The sequence below is a fragment of the Danio rerio genome, chromosome 6 (genome assembly GCF_049306965.1).
Source record: "Danio rerio strain Tuebingen ecotype United States chromosome 6, GRCz12tu, whole genome shotgun sequence".
In the NCBI taxonomy this organism is placed as follows: Eukaryota; Metazoa; Chordata; class Actinopteri; order Cypriniformes; family Danionidae; genus Danio; species Danio rerio.
The window spans coordinates 18,101,693-18,124,806 of NC_133181.1; the positions used below are offsets into that span (position 1 = coordinate 18,101,693).

General features: G+C 40.1%; 1 protein-coding gene and 1 pseudogene across 1 annotated transcript in view; both read right to left on the bottom strand.

Annotated features, from left to right (window-relative positions):
* The window catches only part of LOC137495850 (serine/threonine-protein kinase pim-3), a 62,887-nt gene that overhangs the window by 29,824 nt on the left and 9,949 nt on the right, over nucleotides 1–23,114 (bottom strand). The gene's annotated exons all lie outside the window — the stretch shown is intronic.
* On the bottom strand, nucleotides 15,822–21,687 carry LOC137495903 (uncharacterized; annotated as a pseudogene).

The window sequence follows — 23,114 nt, forward strand, 5'->3', positions numbered from 1 at the left end:
TTTAGTTATATCGTTTTCAAAAGTTCACACTTAGCTGATGACTGATTATAAGCAAGTTTAGCATGCTGTCCCGGGAGAGAGACCTGAGCTCAAAAGGTCCTTGAGCCCTGGGCTCCCTCCCGTTTGCCTCTCCCCTTGATATGAGCTGATGACTAAAATAAATGCTATGAAGAGATATGCTGCTGGATGAGAGTTTGACTGTAGTGCTAAATTTAGATTGATCAATTCACTTGACAATTGGACACCGGAGAACCCAGGGAAAACCCACGCGAGCACGGGAAGAACATGCAAACTATTAAGGATGCACCGATATGGTATTTTTGGCCGATACCGATTACCGATAATTCTTCAGACTTGGAGGCCGATAGCCGATATATATAGGCCGATAATTATAAATTTCAAAATGTTATATTTTTACACAGCAAACTTCATAAAAGCTGAAACTCTGCTCTTTTGAACTGAATAGCCTATACTCAAAGCAAAAAAGCTATGATTTCAAAAGTATATATTCAATTATATATAACCTATATTCACGATTTCACACAAATCAGCATGCAAAAAATATATTATTTCATTTTCTTCATAGCAAATTAACATGCAAATTGACTGTTGCATAAAATTAAAAAGGTTAAATAACAAAATAGGATTTAATTAACAAGCAAGTTAAATATATTTTAAATAAGATGAAATTTAAAGAGTTAAGAACTAAAACCAGCTCAAATGTTCTTGAATAAAACGGGTTACAGTAATGTACATGTGTACAAATATGTCATGTCCGAAAACGCCTTTTTTTAGAGGTGTTTTGACAGTTCAGAGCCACAGTACAAGTGATAAGCTAGATACAGAATGTATTATTTTTAAAAATGCGACATAAATTCATCCTATTTGGCGTTTTAGATTCTTTTGAACACATGTAGTATCAACGCTTGCGTTCGTTCTTGCTGTCAATCGCGGGGAAAATGATCGATGGAAAGTTTATGATAAACCGCTGTGAGGGTGCAGATTTGCCCTCGGATTTTGATACAAACCTGATCATTGAGCTCAGATGACTTTATGGCAAACACAGAGCAGAATATAAAGACAGAACGTGTGGCCCGTATGCTGGATTCAGTGACCGGTGCACCTAGGCTCTCCCCTGTTGATCTGTGAAGGCTCAAGATCTATGTGTGTGTGTGAAGGCTGTCAGATCTATGTGTGTGCGCTCGTGCGGTGAAAGCTCTCGCGCGCTTGTTATAATCAATATGAATATTCTGATCAACACATGGGAAACGCGTTGATAACAAATAATTATATTAGACTAAAAACTTTCCGTAAAGTTTTTGTTTAGCGCGTCACGTGTGCAGGTCAGTTTGGTGTGTGTGTGTACGTGTGTTTGTGTGTGTGAAGCGAAGAGGGAGAGACAGAAAAGAGGAGCGCTTTTTTCGGGTCCTCGTTCATTCACCGGCTGCAACTAAAAGAATTAACCCTGAAACTAATATTATTCGGCCTTGGAGTAATAAGTAAATCTCCCTGCTATCTCTAACACAACAAATAGACTGAGCAGGAAAGACTTTCATATGTAATATTTTTTCCTGAGGCGATTTGAAGCAAAATACACAATGACACTCAATCAAACATATCTACAATGATAAGGATAACGGTTACTTACTGAGTTATTAACGCACAGCAATACCACGTGAGGAAAGGACGGACTTTGAAGGAATAATCAGTGTGAGGAGAGATCCATGAACAAATCTGAACATGTTTCGCCCACGCGTGCACAGCAACAATTACGTAATTTATCGGCTTAATTTAGACATCGGATCGATAACAATAATCTTAAAAATAGCATTTATCGGCCAATAACGATATGGCTTCCGATATATTGTGCATCCCTACAAACTATGCACAGAAATAACAGCCGGCCTGTTAAAGGACTAGAACCGGTGACGCTCTTGCTGTGAGGCTACAGTGCTAACCACTGGGCCACCGTGCCACTCTATGAAGGGAAAGCTGGAGAGGTAGGGGTGGAAGGGGGGATTCTTCAAATTGAAGATGACTGTAGTGAGAAACCCTGGCTCTTTACAGTGGGTTAGGATTGCTGTGATTGGTGGATCATACATACTAATGCAGAACCAGCCGTGTTCAATCAAAATCACGTGATCCTCTCGAAATTAGTTTATAAATAAACTTCACGTAAATCATTTGGGATGCGGTGACACGCAGTTAATTATTTCGCCGAACAGATCAGCCACTTTTGACGCTCATAAACAATTATAAAGTCATCGCGCTGCAGGAATTAAGAGGTTTGCTACAGGTGCAGCTGTCATGCAGTAAGGGGTTTGCGTCTTTAATAATCTACGACAGTTTGCATTCATTGAACAGTATGAATGATTAATAAATCCATATAAAACAGTTCCTTAAACGTCACATCTCGTCTTCAGTTTATTGGCACACCTTTTTCAACCAGGCCAGGGCCGGCCAAGTGAACCGCACTTGAGCCAGATTCGGAGCACTCACACTTCTCAAACGATATGGGCCTGGCCACGGTTCGGATAGCATAGTGTGAGTACGCCCTGAAACTAAAAAGTGTTCACATTTACTGTTTACTCTGCAAAAATAACTTATTTGCAGTTTAATAGCAGACACTTGTAACTCAAGATCTCAAAGATATATAGAAAAATATAATAGAAGTAAAACTATCCACCAGTCTCCCCCATACAAATATATCATAGGTACATGCAACTTATATTTCAAAATGTATCAATAATAATTTATAATACTTATGCTCTTGTGAGTATCTCTCTTCCGCCTGTTGAGGATTCATTACCTACAATGTAAATAACAGCCACAGACAAAATATCTATCTAACAATCTATGCCCACCACCACCCCCTTCCACTTGGAAGGACATCTATCCATGCACCTATACTTCTGCATTAAAAGGATATTCTTGACCATCAGTGTCCAGTCACCACTGAGGTGTGTGATTCCTATTTGTCTCCACATGCTCCACTCCAGTCTGTAAAAGACAAAGACACGACTAACAGAGCTCTACATGCTTGCTGAACTCCAGCAATGCACAAGCTGCTCTCCAGCGTTCTTCAGATGAATCTCCACCGATGCTCTTGTGAGTCTCCTTCTTCTGTCTATTGTGTGCCCATTACCTGAAAAAGAAACACCTGTGGCAGACAAGACATCTATCTAACTATTTACTGTATCTGAAGGAAATAACTGATCATCACTTAGTCTTTACAAATTAAAGTATATAATTTAAAAATGTTTTATTAAGTTAATTTTATTCAACTAAAAATGTAAGTCTGTACCTAATTTATTACGATGTACTTGTCAATACTGATGTGTGGTTCACTGTTTCTCCACATGCTCCATGCCAACCTGTCAAAGAGAAAGATATCAGGTCTTTAACTAATCGCAATACATTTCTTTGGAAACTAACTCCATTGTTTAGTCTGTTCTAGCAGTTCTACCTGCTTCCTGAGCTCCAGATTTTCAAGTATATCTCCACCGTTCTCCTTGTGAGTCTTCTACTTCTGCTCCACTTCAACCTACAAATGACAAAAGCTGCGTCCCAAATGGCACGCTATACACTATGAACTTATACTTATATGTACTTATGCAGTTACACACTCAATAGCATAGTATATGAATGTAGTGTCCCAAATAGAACACAATTGGTTATTTACTAACCACAAATTCAGCTGTCGTGCATTGAGAAGTTTGCGTATTTAATAAACTACGGCAGTTTGCGTTCACTGAACAGTAAGAATGATTAATAAATCCATATGAAACAGTCCCTTAAAAGTCACGTGTCGCTTTCAGTTTCGGGCTTTGGCGCGTTTTGCACTCACACTACAAGTGTACCGCGCCAAAGCCCAAGTGAACCGCGCTCAGGCCCACCTCTTCCAACCGGACCAGGGCCGGCCAAGTGAACCGTGCTTGAGCCTGATTCAGCGCACTCACACTTCTCAAACGATCCGGGAAACGAGCCTGGGCACGGTACGGATGGCATAGTGTGAGTAGGCCCTTAGTGAAACAAATGACCAAACTATCCAATAATACTTGCCATGAGTATAATCACTTTCACCATCAGGAAGCAGCATAATCACTCTTGTTGGAGAATTTTGCTTTCTTAATCCAAAATAAAGTAATCAAACTTAAGCTCCTGATAGCTCCACTGATGCTCTTGTGAGTCTCCCTCTTCTGCCTGCTCTCTCTCCATTACCTGAAAAAGAAAAACCTGACAAAGACAAGGCCTAATTACTATCTACAACAACCAGCATTCCTTCATCTTGGAAGGACGTCCATCGATTAACACGTCCACCTAATTTAAAAAAAAATTAAATTCCTGACCATTCAGTCATTGCTGAGGTGTGTGATTCCTTCTTTTCTCCATGTGGTGCCATCTGATCTGTAAAATACAATAGAAAGATGTCAAGTCATTCATTAATCTAATACCATTCTTTGGAAGTTTCATCTACCATTGTCTCCAGTCTGGTTGTGTTCTAAAACTAACAAATAATATTTCACAGCTTTAAGTCAATACTCTACTAGATGACAATCTATAAACTTAGAAGAGATAAATGTGCTACAATAATTAGTAAAACTGTAAATAAAACAAATAACAATCAAAAGCTACAAATGTTGAACAGACCGACAGCATAAATTACTAATAAATAATACAACAGCCAGACAATCTATCTGACAACAGACGTGCAGTAATATTCAATGTGTTAACGCTGACAGCATACAAATAAATTAGAACAGATCAATTTATCAGATCATATAACAAATAACAATCTGCAAATGTTAAGTTAGATAGCAATATACAATTGAATCATACAAACAAACAAAAATATTGTATCTATTTCTGTCTATCTGAAGGAAATATCTGACAACCACTTACTGCCCCATTAAGACCAGGTTTTCCACTCACTGAAGCACCACAAGCACATCTCCTGTGAGTTCCAGTGTCTCTCCTAGTGAGGTGTCTCCTGGTTCCTCGTCTAGTCTTCATCCTGTTTGCTGTCTGTGGTATCCAGTTGCCTATTGGTCTCCAGTCTCCAAGCCTGCATAATCAAATATCCAATTCAGGTTAATGGACTTATTATCTGCATCAATATATTATCACCTGCTTATACTCACCTGACGTCCTGTTATATTACTGAACTGAATGTCGTCCCTTCTGTGACACTTACTCTGTAAAAATGTAATTGTATAAGTTTAAAATGTTTTATAAAGTTCAGTTGACTCAACTTAAAGTTTAAGGCTGTACCTAATTTATTATGATGCACTTGTCATTACAGTGTGTTTCCCTGTTCCTTCACATGCTCCATGCCAACCTGTCAAAGAGAAAGATATCAGGTCTTTAACTAATCTTAATACATTTCTTTTGAAACTAACTCCATTGTTTAGTTTGTTCAAGCAGCACTACCTGCTTCATGAGCTCCAGGTCTTCAAGTATATCTCCACTGTTCTCCTTCTTCTGCTCCACTCCAATCTGCAAATAAACAAAGACAGCCCCAACAAAACCCCAACTGCTGTTCTCCAGCATTTTTTAGAGAAATCTCCACCGATGCTCTTGTGAGTCTCCCTCTTTTGCCTGCTCTTCAATACCTGAAAAAAGGAAAAACCTGACACAGACAAGGCCTAAACACCCATCTATACCAGTGGTTCTCAAAGTGTTGTACGCGGGTTTCCTTCTAGTGGTATGCAGAGAAATCACTGAATAATAATTAAAAATATATGAATGCCCTTTTACCCTTTGATGCAAACGATAACAGATGTGATCAGCATTGGCTGTTCCCTGTTCTGTACGATCACACTGTTATGATTAGTATGTTTAGTGCATCATGTCATCAGATGCTAAGAATCTAAAAAAACTGTGGATGGCTTAAGCAGATACATGTCAGAGAGGTGCTTTTACAGACCAGTCCTGTTGGCATTTCAGTTACTGCAGTGCAAACTCAGGAGAATTATTGGTGAAATAATAGAGTGGAGGAACTATGACGTCAATTGTTATGCAAAAACCCGGAAGCGAATTAGCATTTTAGTAGTTCCGGTTCCCTCGTCCCAAAGTCAATGGGTTTTTTCAATGGGGTTTCAGTAAAATCGGTTAAATAAGGTTCGTGGCCAACACAAACTCAAAATACTTTCACGTTTTGTTCTACGACATAGAACACATCAGTTACAGCACACTCTTGAATTTTTAAATCGGTTATGCTTCTTTAAAAAGACGGTTGCTATCAAGTTGCTAATTGGGACTACAGGCGGTGTTAAGAGTACGGAATTACTTACCTGTTTGCGTTGTCTTTGTGTGTTTGGAGCAAGTGGGTTTGTTTTGACAGCTGGCCACGTGCTTCTTGTCCACGTGCTTTTTGTTTCCCCGCCTTAGAGAACTGGTAATCAATTTGCGATCCTTTCCTTCACCTGTTGCTGCTTGATTTCTCCCCTATTTAGTCTCCTCTCGTCTCATGTCTTTTGTCAGTCCGTTTTGCATGCTCGTGAGGCTTGTACGTTAATATCTATTGTGAGTAATCTGTCTTGTCGTGTCCTGTTTCCCCAGACTCCAAGCTCCTGCTTGTTTTGGTTTCGTTTTTTCTCTCCCTCCTTTATTTTGATATTTGCTCTTCTTCTTCGGTGCTGGCCGAGTGTTTGGTATTGCTCAATCGCCCCCTGGCGGTAATATCTGGAACTCACCTGATTCTTTTCATCTCTCCTTCTGCTGCCCAGTGAAGCCTTGGGAGCGCTCTCCTGCCATCTGGTGGTAGCGCCCGGAACTGTGCCGATTTCTGAGTCCAGCTTTTTTGAGTTTTGAACTGCCTTTTGAGGATATTTTGTGTTTTTTTTTAGAAGAATAAATTTGTTTCACCTGCTATTGAATCTGTTCCCTTTCTACCCTGACAGAACTTACTGACCAAATTATGGATTCAGCAGGTGCTGAGCATGTGAGAAACGCAGTGGCACAGCAGGGCATTCTCCTTGGCCAGCACGCTACACAGTTAAATGCAGCCTCGCAGGAGGTGGAGATGTTAAGGGCCGAAGTAATCGAGCTTAATGCTCAAATTCAGGAGCTTCATGAGAATGCCTGGGGTGGCAGACAGGTGGCTATTCCTCATCTCGAACCTGAACCTCACGCCAACAACCCACCGCCCTATGACGGGGATCCTAGTTCTTGCCGGGCATTCCTCTCACAGTGCTCCCTAGTATTCGCTCTACAGCCCCGTCGCTATGTAACTGAAGAGTCAAAGGTGGCGTTTGTAATCACCCTTCTTAAGGGCAGGGCCCGTGATTGGGCAACAGCAGTGTGGGATGCACGTGCCCCTTTCTGTGCCATGTTTGAGGACTTCCGTGCAGAAATGACCAAGCTGTTTGATCGATCCACCCAGGGAGAAGAAGCAGCCTCCCAACTGGCCCAGCTGAGTCAGGGAGGGCGCTCGGTTACTGATTATTTTGTTCTGTTCAGAACCCTGGCAGCTGCCTGCACATGGAATGAGGCGGCTCTTCGTGCCAGATTTAGGGATGGTCTGGATGACTACATACAAGATGAGATTGCCACTCATGACCTTCCCCGAGACTTTGATGCCCTGGTGGATCTCGCTCTTCGGGTGGAGGCCCGACTGCATCGTCGCCAGCATAGACGAGTCTCTGGTGCCTCATGGATGAATGAGGGCCCTTCAAGTGATCCTCGCACCCCATTACCTACCACCTCACCAGAGCCGATGCAATTAGGTCGTCTTCGACTGACTGTTGAGGAGAAGCGGCTTCGTCTGGCTCGAGGCCTTTGCCTGTACTGTGGGAAGCCGGGTCACAGAGCATTGCAGTGTCCTTTAAAAGCTCCAGCCCATCAGTAAACCGGGGGATTCTGGTGGGCACTCTCCCTTGTTTCGACACCCCCACACAACGCACCTGTCTCCCAGTCTCAGTCCAGTTCAATGGATTGACTCACTCTTGTCCTGCCTTGCTTGACTCTGGAGCTGAGGGAGACTTTTTGGACAGCACCACGGCCAGATCTTGGGGCATCCCAGCCATTCCTCTCTCCTCTCCCATCACTGTGTGCTCCCTTAATGGGTTTGCCATTACAACCATCACCCACTCTACCCCCTCTGTAAGTTTGATAGTCTCTGGAAATCACCGTGAGGTTATTACTTTTTATTTATTCGACTCCCCGAGTGCTCCAGTGGTATTGGGGCACCCGTGGTTAAGTAAACACAACCCTCACGTTGATTGGTTAGGGAATTCTGTGTTGTCTTGGAGTCAGTCTTGTCTTGCTGTTTGTCTTGGTCCTGCTCCGTGTCCTGGTTCTGTGTCTCATGTGTTTCAGATGGAGAGGGTGGATCTCTCTGGATTCCCGGTGGAGTACCACGATCTTCGCCAGGTCTTCAGCAAGTCTCGAGCCACTTCCTTGCCTCCGCACCGGCCATACGATTGTGCCATCGAACTCCTCCCAGGCACTTCTCCGCCAAAGGGTCGATTGTATTCCCTTTCTGCTCCTGAGAGAGAGGCCATGGACCGGTATATTCGAGAGTCTTTAGAAGCCGACCTCATCCGTCCCTCTTCCTCTCCAGCCGGGGCTGGGTTCTTCTTTGTTAAAAAGAAGGATGGTTCTCTGCGCCCTTGTATTGACTACAGAGGCCTTAATGGCATTACTGTTAAGAACAGGTATCCTCTGCCTTTAATGTCTTCTGCCTTTGAGTTATTGCAGGGAGCCCAGGTCTTTACTAAACTAGACCTCCGTAATGCCTATCACCTGATCCGGATACGTGAGGGGGATGAGTGGAAGACTGCGTTCAACACACCAACGGGGCATTTTGAATACCGAGTTCTACCCTTCGGGCTCACCAATGCCCCTGCAGTCTTCCAGGCCCTGGTGAATGATGTGCTGAGAGACATGGTAAACAGATTTGTCTTTGTGTACCTTGACGATATTCTTATCTTTTCTGAGTCGGAACAGGTACACACTCAGCATGTCCGCCAGGTGCTACAGCAGCTGCTGGAAAACCAGCTGTATGTCAAAGCGGAGAAGTGCGTGTTCCACAGCAAGTCTGTTTCGTTCCTGGGGCATATTGTCTCGACGGAGGGTATTAAGGCTGATCCTGCTAAGGTAAGGGCCGTTGCCAAGTGGCCAGTCCCTGACTCTTGTAAGGCTCTGCAGCGGTTCCTTGGATTTGCCAACTATAGACGGTTCATCCGGAACTTTAGCTCGGTCGCTGCACCCTTAACGGCTCTCACCTCACCTAAGGTACCGTTTATATGGCACAGTCAGGCACAGGAGGCCTTTGATGTTCTCAAGTCCCGTTTCATCACTGCTGCTGTCCTTTGTCTTCCAGATCCTAAACGGCAGTTTATCGTTGAGGTGGAAGCCTCGGAGGTCGGGATAGGCGCGGTCTTATCTCAGCGGTCCTCTAGGGATGGGAAGGTGCATCCGTGTGCCTTCTTCTCTCACCGTCTGAGCCCAGCCGAACGAAACTATGACATTGGTAACAGAGAGCTGCTGGCGGTCAGGCTGGCCCTGGGTGAGTGGCGCCACTGGTTGGAGGAGGCGGCACAACCGTTCTTGGTCTGGACGGACCACAAAAATCTAGAATATATCTGTTCAGCCAAGAGATTGAGTTCCCGTCAGGCCCGATGGGCACTTTTCTTCGGACGCTTTAATTTTTCCCTCTCGTACCGGCCTGGGTCCAAGAACATAAAACCTGATGCACTCTCCCGCCTGTTTGATGTACCAGGAGGAGAGGCTACCCCCGAAGCCATCCTTCCTAGAGAGGTGGTGGTGGAAACTCTCTCCTGGGACATCGAACGGTGGGTAGAGGAGGCCATGCGAGGAGGGGGAGCTCCAGAAGGGTGTCCAGAGGGAAGGCTATTTGTGCCAGCCAGTTTAAGATCCGAAGTACTCCAGTGGGGTCATGAGTCCAGAGTAGCCTGTCACCCAGGAGTCCGGAGATCGCTGGTCAATATCCAACAGCGATTTTGGTGGCCTTCAATGGCCCAAGACTTCAGACAGTTTGTATTGGCTTGTTTTGTATGTGCCCAGAATAAGACATCTAATCGGCCACCCATTGGTCTGTTACGTCCCCTTCCCATTCCCTCTCGACCCTGGTCACATGTGGCTCTTGATTTTATCACTGGCCTACCCCCATCGAGAGGTAACACTGTAATCTTAACAGTGGTGGACCGTTTCTCTAAAGCGGCCCATTTTATCCCTTTACCCAAACTCCCATCAGCCAAGGAGACTGCTCAGGTGGTAGTTGACCACGTCTTCCGGATTCATGGCCTTCCGGTGGATGTGGTCTCTGACAGAGGACCCCAATTTGTCTCCCGGTTTTGAAAAGAGTTCTGTAGACAGATCGGGGCCTCTACGAGTCTGTCCTCAGGTTTTCACCCCCAGACCAATGGGCAAACTGAACGAGCCAATCAGGATCTTGAGAGAAGTCTCCGCTGTCTGGTGTCTCAAAATCCGGGCTCTTGGAGCCAGCAGTTGTCTTGGATTGAATATGCCCACAACTCCCAGCCGGTAGCTTCTACAGGTAAGTCCCCTTTCCAATGTTCTGTTGGTTATCAACCCCCTTTGTTCCCCGCTCAGGAACCCGATGCCACTGTTCCGTCTGCCTTGGCCTTTGTCCGAAGGTGTCGCCACACATGGAGGAGGGCTAAGGAGGCCTTGGCCCAGGCTTCCAGACGGACTAAGAGGGCGGCTGACCGCCACTGGACTCCTGCTCCCCTTTTTGTTTGTGGTCAAAAGGTTTGGCTGTCTACAAGGGACCTGCCTCTCCGTGTGCCTTCTCGCAAGCTGGCACCCAGGTTCATTGGGCCATACCGAATCACTAAAGTCTTGAGTCCAGTGGCGGTTCGGCTCAAGCTTCCTTGCACTCTTGGTCGGGTTCACCCTGTTTTTCATGTATCCAGGGTAAAGTCTGTTATCCAATCCCCACTGAACCCTGTTACTTCCCCGGCTCCACCTCCCCCTCGTCTAGTGGACGGCACTCCGGTCTATACTGTGAAGAGACTCCTTGACCGGAGACGTCGTGGTCGGGGTTTCCAATACCTCGTGGACTGGGAGGGCTATGGTGCGGAGGAGAGGTCTTGGATTCCGGCACGGGACATCTTGGACCGGTCGTTGATCGTGGACTTCCATCGGCGGCGAGGTGAGCCCCTTCTGGGGGTGCCAGGTGGCGCCCCTGGGAGGGGGGGGGGTACTGTTAAGAGTATGGAATTACTTACCTGTTTGCGTTGTCTTTGTGTGTTTGGAGCACGTGGGTTTGTTTTGACAGCTGGCCACGTGCTTCTTGTCCGCGTGCTTTTTGTTTCCCCGCCTTAGAGACCTGGTAATCAATTTGCGATCCTCTCCTTCACCTGTTGCTGCTTGATTTCTCCCCTATTTAGTCTCCTCTCGTCTCTTGTCTTTCGTCAGTCCGTTTTGCATGCTCGTGAGGCTTGTACGTTAATATCTATTGTGAGTAATCTGTCTTGTCGTGTCCTGTTTCCCCAGACTCCAAGCTCCTGCTTGTTTTGGTTTCGTTTTTTCTCTCCCTCCTTTATTTTGATATTTTGTCCTGTTATCTGGATCGCTGTGGTTTGGTCTGGCTGTCCCATTCTCGCTACTGAATCTCCACCAAGGGAGAACGCCCAGCAGTACCCCGTAAGGCTCTTCTTCTCCGGTGCTGGCCGAGCGTTTGGTATTGCTCAATCGCCCCCTGGGGGTAATATCCGGAACTCACCTGATTCTTTTCATCTCTCCTTCTGCTGCCCAGTGAAGCCTTGGGAGCGCTCTCCTGCCATCTGGTGGTAGCGCCCGGAACTGCGCCGATTTCTGAGTCCAGCTTTTTGAGTTTTGAACTGCCTTTTGAGGATATCTTGTGTTTTTTTTTTTAGAAGAATAAATTTGTTTCACCTGCTATTGAATCTGTTCTCTTTCTACCCTGACAGGCGGTGTCGGAGACATTATATGTCATCGAGTTGATCTGGTCTGGAGCGCAGCTCGCTCGTGATGGGCATTTGGAATTGTCTGTTATTTAGGTATTTTCATGAATAGTATTTTATAGTTTGTAGTATTATTCTAATTGGGAATTCAGATTGTGTGCAGATAATTCCTTCACTTGTAAAGGCTGTCGAGACAGATTAATTTGTTGATCATTTATTTTAATAAACAATATTATGAAGATACTGCTTACTAGTGTAGCATGTCTCTTTCCTGCTCTCAGTAATGCAAACGTATGAATAAATGTGTAAAAATACATGCATGTTAACTGTCATTTTAATGTGATCAAGTGATTTTTCGTCAGGTTTTTCTTCTTCATCTGAACACATTTAACTCTGTCATAACAGCAATATTTACACTCCTCCATAAAATGTACAGCATGTGACTGTATGGGCTGCTTTTTAGTGCATTTCGTGACAAAAAAAGGAATATTGAATGATGCTCTGTGTCCATGATGATGGAACTTGCAGGCATTTGATAGACTTGTTCCTCACGCCTCATTTCTGTCGTCTGTTAAGGTAAGCAGGCTGTGTGCACGCGAGCGATACACTTATTTAAATATGTCTTATGATAATACTATGTAGGCAGATTTATACAATCAGTTTTAAAACTTTTAGAACAACCGTAAAGCAACACAGATGTATTTCCCACTTAAAAACGATCCAAAGGCACATAGGTTTTTATTTGTTTATAATATATACCGTGGATTATAATATAATAAACAGAGAGATTAACTCTTTGTCATGGACATTATTTCTAAAAAATAAGCTTGAAAAGTTGCCTGTAGCAGGGTGGTGCTGACGTCACAGGCGAGCGCCCAGAGGGCAGTGTAGTCCGTTTATAGCCTAATGTTAGCTTTTCAATTCTTGCGTTTGTATTTAAGATCCAAAAGTGCTCAAAGTTGTATTTTCATGTGAGGATTATCCGGCTGGACAAAACATGTAAGTGTAATGAACAGTGTTTGAACACAGAGCTTTTTATTTGCTATCTTCGAAAAGCCTATGGGAAAATCCCATAGAGATTTTCACGAGGGAACAAGTTTTATGCAAGCAGCCGATTAGCCTACAAAGTGACGTCATAGTTCCTCCACTCTATTATCACTAATGTTTTAACGTGTTTGTAGTAAAAAAATGCATTTATGATTTATAGCCTAAAGTCATTTGTTATGTAAATAGTCTAGCGGTGTGGCTTTCGATTTAGTTTGTTGCCTCAGATTTAAATTAATCTGGATGTGATTCAAATGGTGCGGGCCGCAGAACAGACTCAAGCCAATTTGCCATGTTTGAAGCTTGGAGAAACAGAAAAATTGAAAGTCTTTGTGTACACAGACGGAGCACCCGCGAACCTTACCCGAGTCGGCCTGAAAACGGTGGTCAATTGCACAGTTTACACAAACTCTATGGGCTCTATTTTGACGGTCCATGCGCAGAGCGCAAAACGCAGGGCGCAAACGCTTTCAGGGCAAATGCTTTCAATTCCGCTTTGCGCCGTGGCGCATGGTCTAAAAGGGTTGAGTTTATTTTCTTATTGAGTTATAGGTAAGTTTTGAGAATAAACCAATCAGAGTCTCATCTCCCATTCCCTTTAACAGCCAGCTGCGTCACGCCATAGACTCATTTGCAATTTACATGACGTAAAGTAAGTGTAAGTGGAAAAACTGAGCATTTCACAAGCAAACAGTTAACCGTTAACAGTTTTTTTAAACAGAAAACAGTTAAACAGAGCATCTACTGCATGAGAATGAGAGATAATCGATCTACTTTCACTTTCGCTCTCGTGGATAAGGAAACCTTTTGGCACAGACATCAATTAGTCTATAAATAATTAATTTTGTTTGTTAAGCGCACATATTCGTTTCAAAACTATTTCTAAATTCAGTTCTAATTTCCAGCAAATGAATAAATGAACAATAATAACGAAGTGTGGTCAAAAACCTGAGTTATATCCTAATACACATGCTGTGCCCCATATGGTCTAAAACCTGCAGGTGGGCAAATCTAAGCTTGTTTTTAGTAAAACAAATATAAATATGGAGATAATAAATAATACTGCTAATAATAATAACATTATACAAAAGCAAATTGTTATGAATGAACTGAAAAAGCCTCCCGAGATGAAGAAGACATAAAAGCAGTGATTTTTCATATTTATTTATGCTAGAAAATAACATGATTTGTAATATTTTAATCCTTTAAATTTATTTCCTATATCTATTCTTATTATATCCTATATATATCATTAATATTTAAATTTTTTTATATGTAAAGATATTTGCGTATTGCTCTACATCTTGTGTGTAGGCTATTAAGCAGTGTGTAAGCGAGGCGCAACTCTGCGCTGGAGTTTAGACCGGGTTTGTTTTGGTCTAATGAAAAATTTATTATAGTTTCTCAAAATAGCAACGTGCCAGCAGTGCGCCTCAGAACACCTTCCTTTTTAGACCAGAACGCCTATGGGTGCACATATAAGCGCAGATGCATTTGCTATTTAAACAACGTGGTGCAAAACAGCAAAACAACACTTGAAACTAGAAAATAACATTTGCGCCGCGCCTTGTGCTGCATTGCGCTGGGTGTATGATAGGGCCCTATGTTTTACTTAAGATATGATCTCACTTCCACCAAATTATGGAAATGCTGCAAATCACGAATGAATTGGTCAAACAGTGTATTTATAATCACTAGGGATGCACTGATTCCAATACCAGTATCGGGGTGACACTTAAAATACTCATACTCATATCGTACATGAAAGGCAGATACCACGCACAGATCCCACTCAACAGTAATTTACTACATGGATGTGATTTGTTATCCTACCTGACCATTGTCTTAATAATTAGCCTAATGTATTATATATTTATAGCTTAGTCCTTATAAACAATCCTTTTAAAAATACATTATTATTGAATCTATCGGCTACTGAAGAATAAACCGAACATGAAATATGATCCTTGCATAATGATCACAGCAAAACAAGCTAGCACTCATGTTAATATAAAATATAAATAAAAAAATAAAAGAAATTTTAAGTAATGGAACATTATGTAAAAAATCTAAAGACTACAGGGTAAATAAAAGCACCTCATCAGAGCTGAACATTACTGCGGTCACTGCGCCCGTCTCAGTTTACAGCTTCTGTAAAGATCAGACAGCCTATACAGATCACACAATCTCAATAAATACCATGTAAGTGTATAAATATTTTGATAAGTATTGTTAATAGAATATTTATAACGATATGATTTTGCGTGTGATTATATCGATACTTGCAGTGAGCTCTCACGGGCACGCTCTCTCTCACCAGTGACAGTTGACATGCGCTGCATAAGGGCGCTATACACACCACGCAGCATACACTGGCGAGATGACAAGTGCTGAACTCCAAGGGACCAGTTTTACTTGTTGCCGATTTGTGTGTTGTTCCTTTTTTTAAAAGGCCTTTTATTTTTAAAATCTCTCAAGTTAATAATGGCTATCGGGTCACATAATCTCCCTCAGAGATATTTGAGCTCAATAACGTGGTGCGCAGTATGACTATTGACCAACAACGTCCTGTAAGTGTAGGCCTACAACTCTGGTGTGTTATGAATTGCATGTTTTAAATGACAGCGAGACATGCTACATATAGTTTTTCATGTAAAATATACATTATAACCCAGTACACAGTAAAATAATATTTTTTAAATGGCTTGCCTATTGGCAGCGTATATAACCGTTAAGCTTAAATAGACTAAACACATTTTAATTAATATTAAAACACATTAATACAAACTAGCCACCCTTTGTATATTTTTTAGCAAACGAAAAATGCAATGAATTGTTTATTTTGGTTTTCTTTTTATCAAAATTAATATAATTATTAGGCTACACAACTTCTACATAACATTGGCTCTGATTGCGTTTTTACAGATATCCTATAGGTAGACTTTTTGGGTCAAAGACATTTATGCCTGTTCATTTCAGTGTTGTATTTGACAGATTTCGCAAAGGCTTCAGCTGTTCTACCTGTCAGCTGGTACCAGCCTCAGTTTTGTGACATGACTTGTGTGGTGTCTACGCATCAGTGTCTGGATGACAGCGAGAGAGAGAGATGAGATCAGACCTCAGATTCAATGTGTGGCCGCACGTCACAGTTACTTTACTGCAATTTTTGAATATTGGCTCATCTAAATTAACTTTTCATTAGATTAAAGCTGAAATATTGCCAGAGAGACAAAGTTACTTTTAGTTTTGAAAAAGGGCAGCTTCAGTGAAAAAAAAAAAAAAAACGCACACACGCAGGATACACTCTATTCATTATTGATTTTTTTAATTTTAAACGCATAATAATCAAATGCAAAAAAGAACAGCTGAACTTCGGAAAAAAGTTGCTTTGTTTGATCTGCAGTTGGCTTCTCAGTGGCGCGGCATTGCTAAATCACTCGTTTTAATGAAAATAAGATTAATTATTATTAAACATTGTGAGATGATGGTGGCGTGATTTTTAAAATGAGAGTATGCGTTGAGTATTTATGGCTATTGATCTTATCTAGCCGTGACACCACCTATAGTTAAACTTAAAGTATAGCATCAAGTGAAGCCTACTTTATACCTGACCTGCGGATTAACGGCAGGACTCGTGAATATGAAAGAATCGCACATAACAGGGTTTTATGCTTCCCGAATATGCAGTGTAAGAGAGTGACTCCATAAGGTATAGTACACTGCACACACTTTATGTAATGTGTGAAGGCGTGGAGGGATGTCAGCGCAAGGATAACTCATCATTTAAATGTCCACAGTTAATCTTTAATAGATAACGTCTGGATTTGCAGGGTTATCAACAATGTGTGTATATTTTTGGCTTGGAAAAGCCTTCTCTTAAAGATTTTTGTGGTTATCCTTGCAACAAGCAAAAAATTAAAAATAAAGAAATAACCTTCATCGAAACCAAATCTATTGATATCGGTCCTCGGTATCGGCTAGAACATAAATTAAAATACTCGTACTCGTATTGGTTTGTAAAAAAAGTGGTATCGGTGCATCCCTAATAATCACTCAGTTTTCTAAAACACATACTGTAAATGACGCACTGTAAGCAGATCTAATCTCTAATTGAAATATGTGATTGTGAATCATATATTAAAAATACAAGTTAATGTTTAGATTTCAAGGGGGAGAAACCAGGAAATATTTTGTAAATCGATCTCGCACTTCCTAACCCCTCTGGCCGTGGATGACTGACCAGGTCCTGTGGCAGACACAGCAGATATTAGAGAGGAAACACTACGTTTCAGCTAAGTAATTTTTTTACTTGAACTATTTTTAAGATATCAATGCCTGATTTGTAGTTAAACCCATGTAATCTGTGTGTGCATATATTTGATATACATTGTTGGTGATAATGTTTTAGCTGTTTGCTGTGGGAGAACAGATTCATGGCCACATAACACTGGGTCAGTTGTAAGAATAAAAGCTAATAACTTGCTCGTAACGTCGGTGAAATGTTTCCACCAACCTCAAGCAGATTCAAAAATGTCTTTATATGATTTAATTTCAGTATTCCTATAGCTCTTTAAAGAGAAAGTCAAAAGTAGTTTGAGCTCAGTGTTTGAACTCTGTGGGCTCATGAAGCCTGCAAACACAAATAGTGTTCAATTGTTGAATCTGATGCACATTTTATTCAGCTTTGAAACACAGAGACACAAATTATATTGAAAGCTCAATGCTGAATAGAAAGCTTTCAAATCTATTTTTTGGTTTTAATTCTTATTTTATAATGTTTCATCTCACCCCGGTGGAAATCATCATTTACATCTCACCACAGGGTGTGTTACAACTAACCCAAACTGTGGGCTGAATTGTAACATTTCACTCCTCCTGTTTGAAACTAAAAAGGGTTCACGATTTCTGTATGCGCTGAAAATTAACTTATATGCAATTTAATAGCAGACACTTGTAAAGTAAGATCTTAAAGATCTGTAGAGAAATATAATAGAAGCACAACTATCCCTGGTCTCCCCCATTCAAATATATCATATGTACATGCAATTTGGTTTGTATATGATATGAATATGATGACATAAATTTATGAGGCCCGAGCTACATTTCCAGGTTTTGATGAATATAGGCTCCAATATGCTAATACTTTACCTTTAAGTACAGCATTTATTTATTTTTTTATTTTTTACGAATGGTAATGATTTTAATTAACTTAATTTAAACACATTTTATATAAGCATAGGTCGTACTTCGAGAGACAAATTCTTTCTAAAGTGAAAAGGTTTGAGAACCACTTATCTATACTTAACAACACCCCTTTCATCCTGGAAGGACTTCCATCGATGCAGCCGTCCATCTGTTTTTCCATTTCCAGTCGTTGATGTGGTGTGTAATTTCCCTTTTTTTTCATGTGGTCCCTTCTGATCTGCAAAATACAATTAAAAAAGATGTCAAGTCCTTAATTAAACTTAATACCATTTTTTGAAGGTTTCATCTACCATTGTCTCCAGTCTGATTCTGTTCTAATATTTTGCAGCTATAAGTAAATCCTCTACTAGACGACAATCTATGAACTTAGAATAAATAAATGTGTTACAATAATTAGTAAAGCTGTAAATAAAAGAAATAACAATCAAAAGCTACAAATGTTGAACAGGCCGACGACATAAATTACAATTAAATAAAACAGTAAATAAATACAGCAGTAATATGGAATATGTGTTAAAGCTGACAGCATACAAATACATTATAACAGATTAATTAATCTGATGATATAACGAATAACAATCTGCAAATGTTAAATAGCAATATACAAATGAAGCATATAAACAAACAAAAATGTTTTATCTATCGATTTACCAACTTGACAACATAACAAAAATCATTCTACGATAATGAATAAGCTGCTAAAGAAGACAACAGAATACACAAACTAGAAAAATAGATATATTCAAATGCCTAAAATTGACAAGTCGCCAAAATAAGTTAAGAAGGCAATCTCACATTCCAACCAACATTCAGTACAATCCACAGTCTAACTAGACAGAGAAATAGTAAAATCTTTGTCCGTCACCAAAAGCACGTAGAAACAACCAAATATAACAACTTAAAATGATACTTTTAGAAAGATCTTTACATACCGCTAATGTCAGCGATGGTCAGACACTTAATGCAGCTCACACTTTCTCAACGTCATCGACGGCTTTTCGAACACATTCTTTTTTAGAACGTCACTGATTATAGTAACCACAGCAACGCCACCGCGCCACCAAATGCAATTACCCTGATTAAACGTGCAGTGCATGATTTCCGTGAAGCACTGTAGAATATAATAATAATAATAATAATTCTGTTAGGATTTGGGTCCCTGTAACGCCATCTTTTAAGTATATAAGCAATGGCAATTTAATCATATCTTAATGTTAAAACGACTTATAAAATCAATATGTGGACCTTTTTGGATTCCTGGGAGCTAATTAAAAATGCAATCCAGGAAAGAATGAGAACCATTGTTGTTGTTTACGTCCCTCAATCGGTATCTAAGCTGTGTCTCTAATTTATATTTATTTATGTGTGTGTGTGTGTAAATACAGTTTAAGTCACCAGAGAACAATATAGTCACAACTTATATACCATTTGTGTTGATATAACAGTAAATAAGCGTTTAACCTTTGAATAAATTGCAAACAGCATACATGTTCTACATTGCAAATAATCAAACAAAGGACACAATAAATAACAAAAAACATTTATTGATTAAACAAGTATTAAACAAATAATAATGAAATTGAATACATGTTGTACTACTCAAGAATTAAAAATTTCAATAAAGCAATAACAATGAAGCTGCAGAATAATGACACATTATAAACAAATTTAAGTAAACAGGAAGATTTTTTAAAAATTCTGAAATTGCACATGCACAAAAGTTTCCAAATAGACTGTAAAAAAAAAAAAAAGCTTAGAAACTGCACAAAATTAAAAAAAAGGAAACAACTTAAAATACCCATGTAAAAATCTATGAAATTGCACAAGACATCTTAAAACAGCTATTTTTTTTTTATAAAAAACCTGAACAGAAACCAGTTTAAGAAATAGCAAATATAGTATAATATATATATATATATATATATATATATATATATATATATATATATATATATATATATATATATATATATATATATATATATACATATATATATATACATATATATATATATATATATGTTTGTATATATAAAGAAATAGCATGAATATATATAGCTAATATATATGAATATAGCATGAATATACTTTCTCTATATATAGAGAGAAAGTGAAAGAAACAAATTGCCCAGTATCAGGGAACATCTTAATACACTTAAAATGTTGTTATAAAATAAAATAATTTAAAAAAAATAAAGTGATTTAGACATTTGACACATTAGCTGCTCTCTTTCCTTCCTTCCATCAACCCTATCAGGAGCAAGTTGTAGCCACCTTGTAATGTATTTCTCCACCTCTTCATCAGTGGCGCTATTGGTATGGACATTTGTCCTCACTGCATCTGTGATTAAAAGATAAACAGATGATTTGTTGTGAACAAGTACAAATGTTAATCAAAAAAAAAAAAAACAGATTCATGTTTGCTCTCACATAAGTACAACCTAAATGGGACTTAAAATCACATTATATAAAGATTCTTTGTTCCTCTGGTGATTTAAATACACATTCTGCATAAAAGGTATTTTGGCACAGATGAATAACAGCCTCTAAATGTATTGAAATGTATATTTAAAATCAACTTACTGACTACGACAGTCCTTAGGGTGAGTGCACGAAAAGCCACTTTTTGGTTTGCCCCACTCCAGTTCATTTGTTTAGCCAAGGAGTTGACCAAAAGCTTTCCTAGGACACGCCACACTGCTTCTTTAGTGGAAAACCTACCAATAAGTAAAATAAACTAACAAACAAAAAATAAATTAAAATAAAAAAAAAATCTATGAAATACAAAAGAGCTTGAACTTACCACTTTCTTCCTTTGTTCGGGCTGCTCCTTTAGTTGATGTTCAAGCTTTTCTAAATCAAATAAATTGGACAAAGGAAGGTCAAATGTGCTTGCATCTGGAGTTTCATCCCGCTGCAGAGTACTGCTTTGTTTTTGCTGATTTTTGAGAATCAGGTCCAGTTGCTGCTTTATGACCTCTTGTGATTTTATAAGTTCAGTCAGTAATGCTAAAAAACACAAATAATGAATTAGTATAACATCTCATATATCTCAACAGTGGGATAGATACTGCTGGTGTTCTCTAGTTAATCTTTACTTTCTAGCTGCATTAAGCCTTTACAAATTTACTGATGTTTTGAATTCTTACAAAGACATGACGAGTTGCAATAAGTTCTGTCTTGATCTCCAACTGCACTGGAACAAGGACTGTAAATGTTCCTAGGGGTACTGGAACGTAAAGTAACTGTGCATCTTGATGGTGTTCTTAAGGATTCTGCCATAGTCATTGGTGGTGATGGTACTTGCGGTGCTGCATCAATTTCTGAAAGATCCTCCATTCTGCCTTTCTTTTCCAGTCTCTTTTTTCCAAATAAATTTTCATCATCACAGTCACTATAGTTGTATCTGTTATGTCCCCTGATCAGATACATTTACAACACACAACATTTTAGTACAGTGCCAAGTTTTTACGCAGCGGATGCCCTTCCAGCCGCAACCCATCTCTGGGAAACATCCACACACACATTCACACACACAGTCATACACTACGGACAATTTAGCCTACCCAATTCACCTGTACCTCATGTCTTTGGACTGTAGGGGAAACTGGAGCACCCGGAGGAAACCCACACAAAGGCAGGGAGAACATGCAAACTCCACACAGAAACCCCAACTGAGCCGAGGTTCGAACCAGCGACCTTCTTGCAGTGAGGCGACAGCACTACCTACTGCACCACTGCCTCGCCTGCCTAGCATGATGATTGGTCATTTTCTTAAAAAAATGTAAATACTTTTTTAGGATTTGCCATTTCCAGCAAAATGAAACAAGAAATTATTTGATGACACCTCAAACTTCAGATGCTCATCACATCTGCTGACCAATCAAATGCTCTTCTGGTATTTGATATGTCCCACCCCATTCAAGATGCTGAAACTGGCCATTGTCTTCCTGTTTCAGAATAAAACTGCACATTTTAAAGCATTGCACATTACCGACCCAGTGTTTAAAGTGATAGAACTGCTCAATATGAGTAATGCTGTATGTGATGCCTGATATTATAAATTCCCTTAATTGATCATCATTTATTGACGACTCATCAACCTTAATAACCATGAAATGTGTCTATTGCAGTGGCACACTGTCAGGAGGTGAGTGCATTATCTGTAACGTTTTATTCTGGAAGTGAACTAATCATTTAAAGGGCACCTATTATTCACTTATTTTATTTTTGGTGTCCCCAGAATGTGTCTGTGAAATTTCAGCTTTAAATACTCTACATATCTTTATTTATATACATTGTTTTTGTTTTAAACTGTTGAAAATGTCAGTTGTTTTGTCAGATTAAAAAGTGTTGTTTCTGTGTATGTGCCTTAAATACAAATGAGTTGTCTCTCTGTGCCTCGTATTGGAAATAAAGTAGTGTTTGGACATGTCAACTACTGGTCCACAATGACAGGCAATCACCCAGACACTGATGAAGCAGAGACCCAGTCTGAAATAACAATGTTACGGGACCTACAGTATTATGCCCCTTTTTACAAGATCTAAAATAAGTCTCCAATGACCCTGGGGTGTGTATGTGACGTTTCAGCTCAAAATACCATACAAAATTATTTTATAACTCTTTGAAACTGCCCCTTAAAGGTCTCTATTTTATCAATCTAAGCATAAAGTCTAAAGTGCATGGAACAAAAGCATTAAGACCATGTCCGAATCCAATTTTGCTATTTTAAGGACAGGAAAATATGTTCTGTGCCCTGGCGCATGGTCCGACAGGGTTGTGCTTATTCTTTTCATGAGTTATGGGTGTGTTTTCAGCAAAATGTGCATTAAACCAATCAGAGTCTCATCTTTAACCGTATGTTCACACCGAAAGCGGCGACAGCGCCAAAGTAGCCGGAATTCATTCATTTTCAATGAAAGTCGGCAGTGAGGAGTAGTGCAGAGC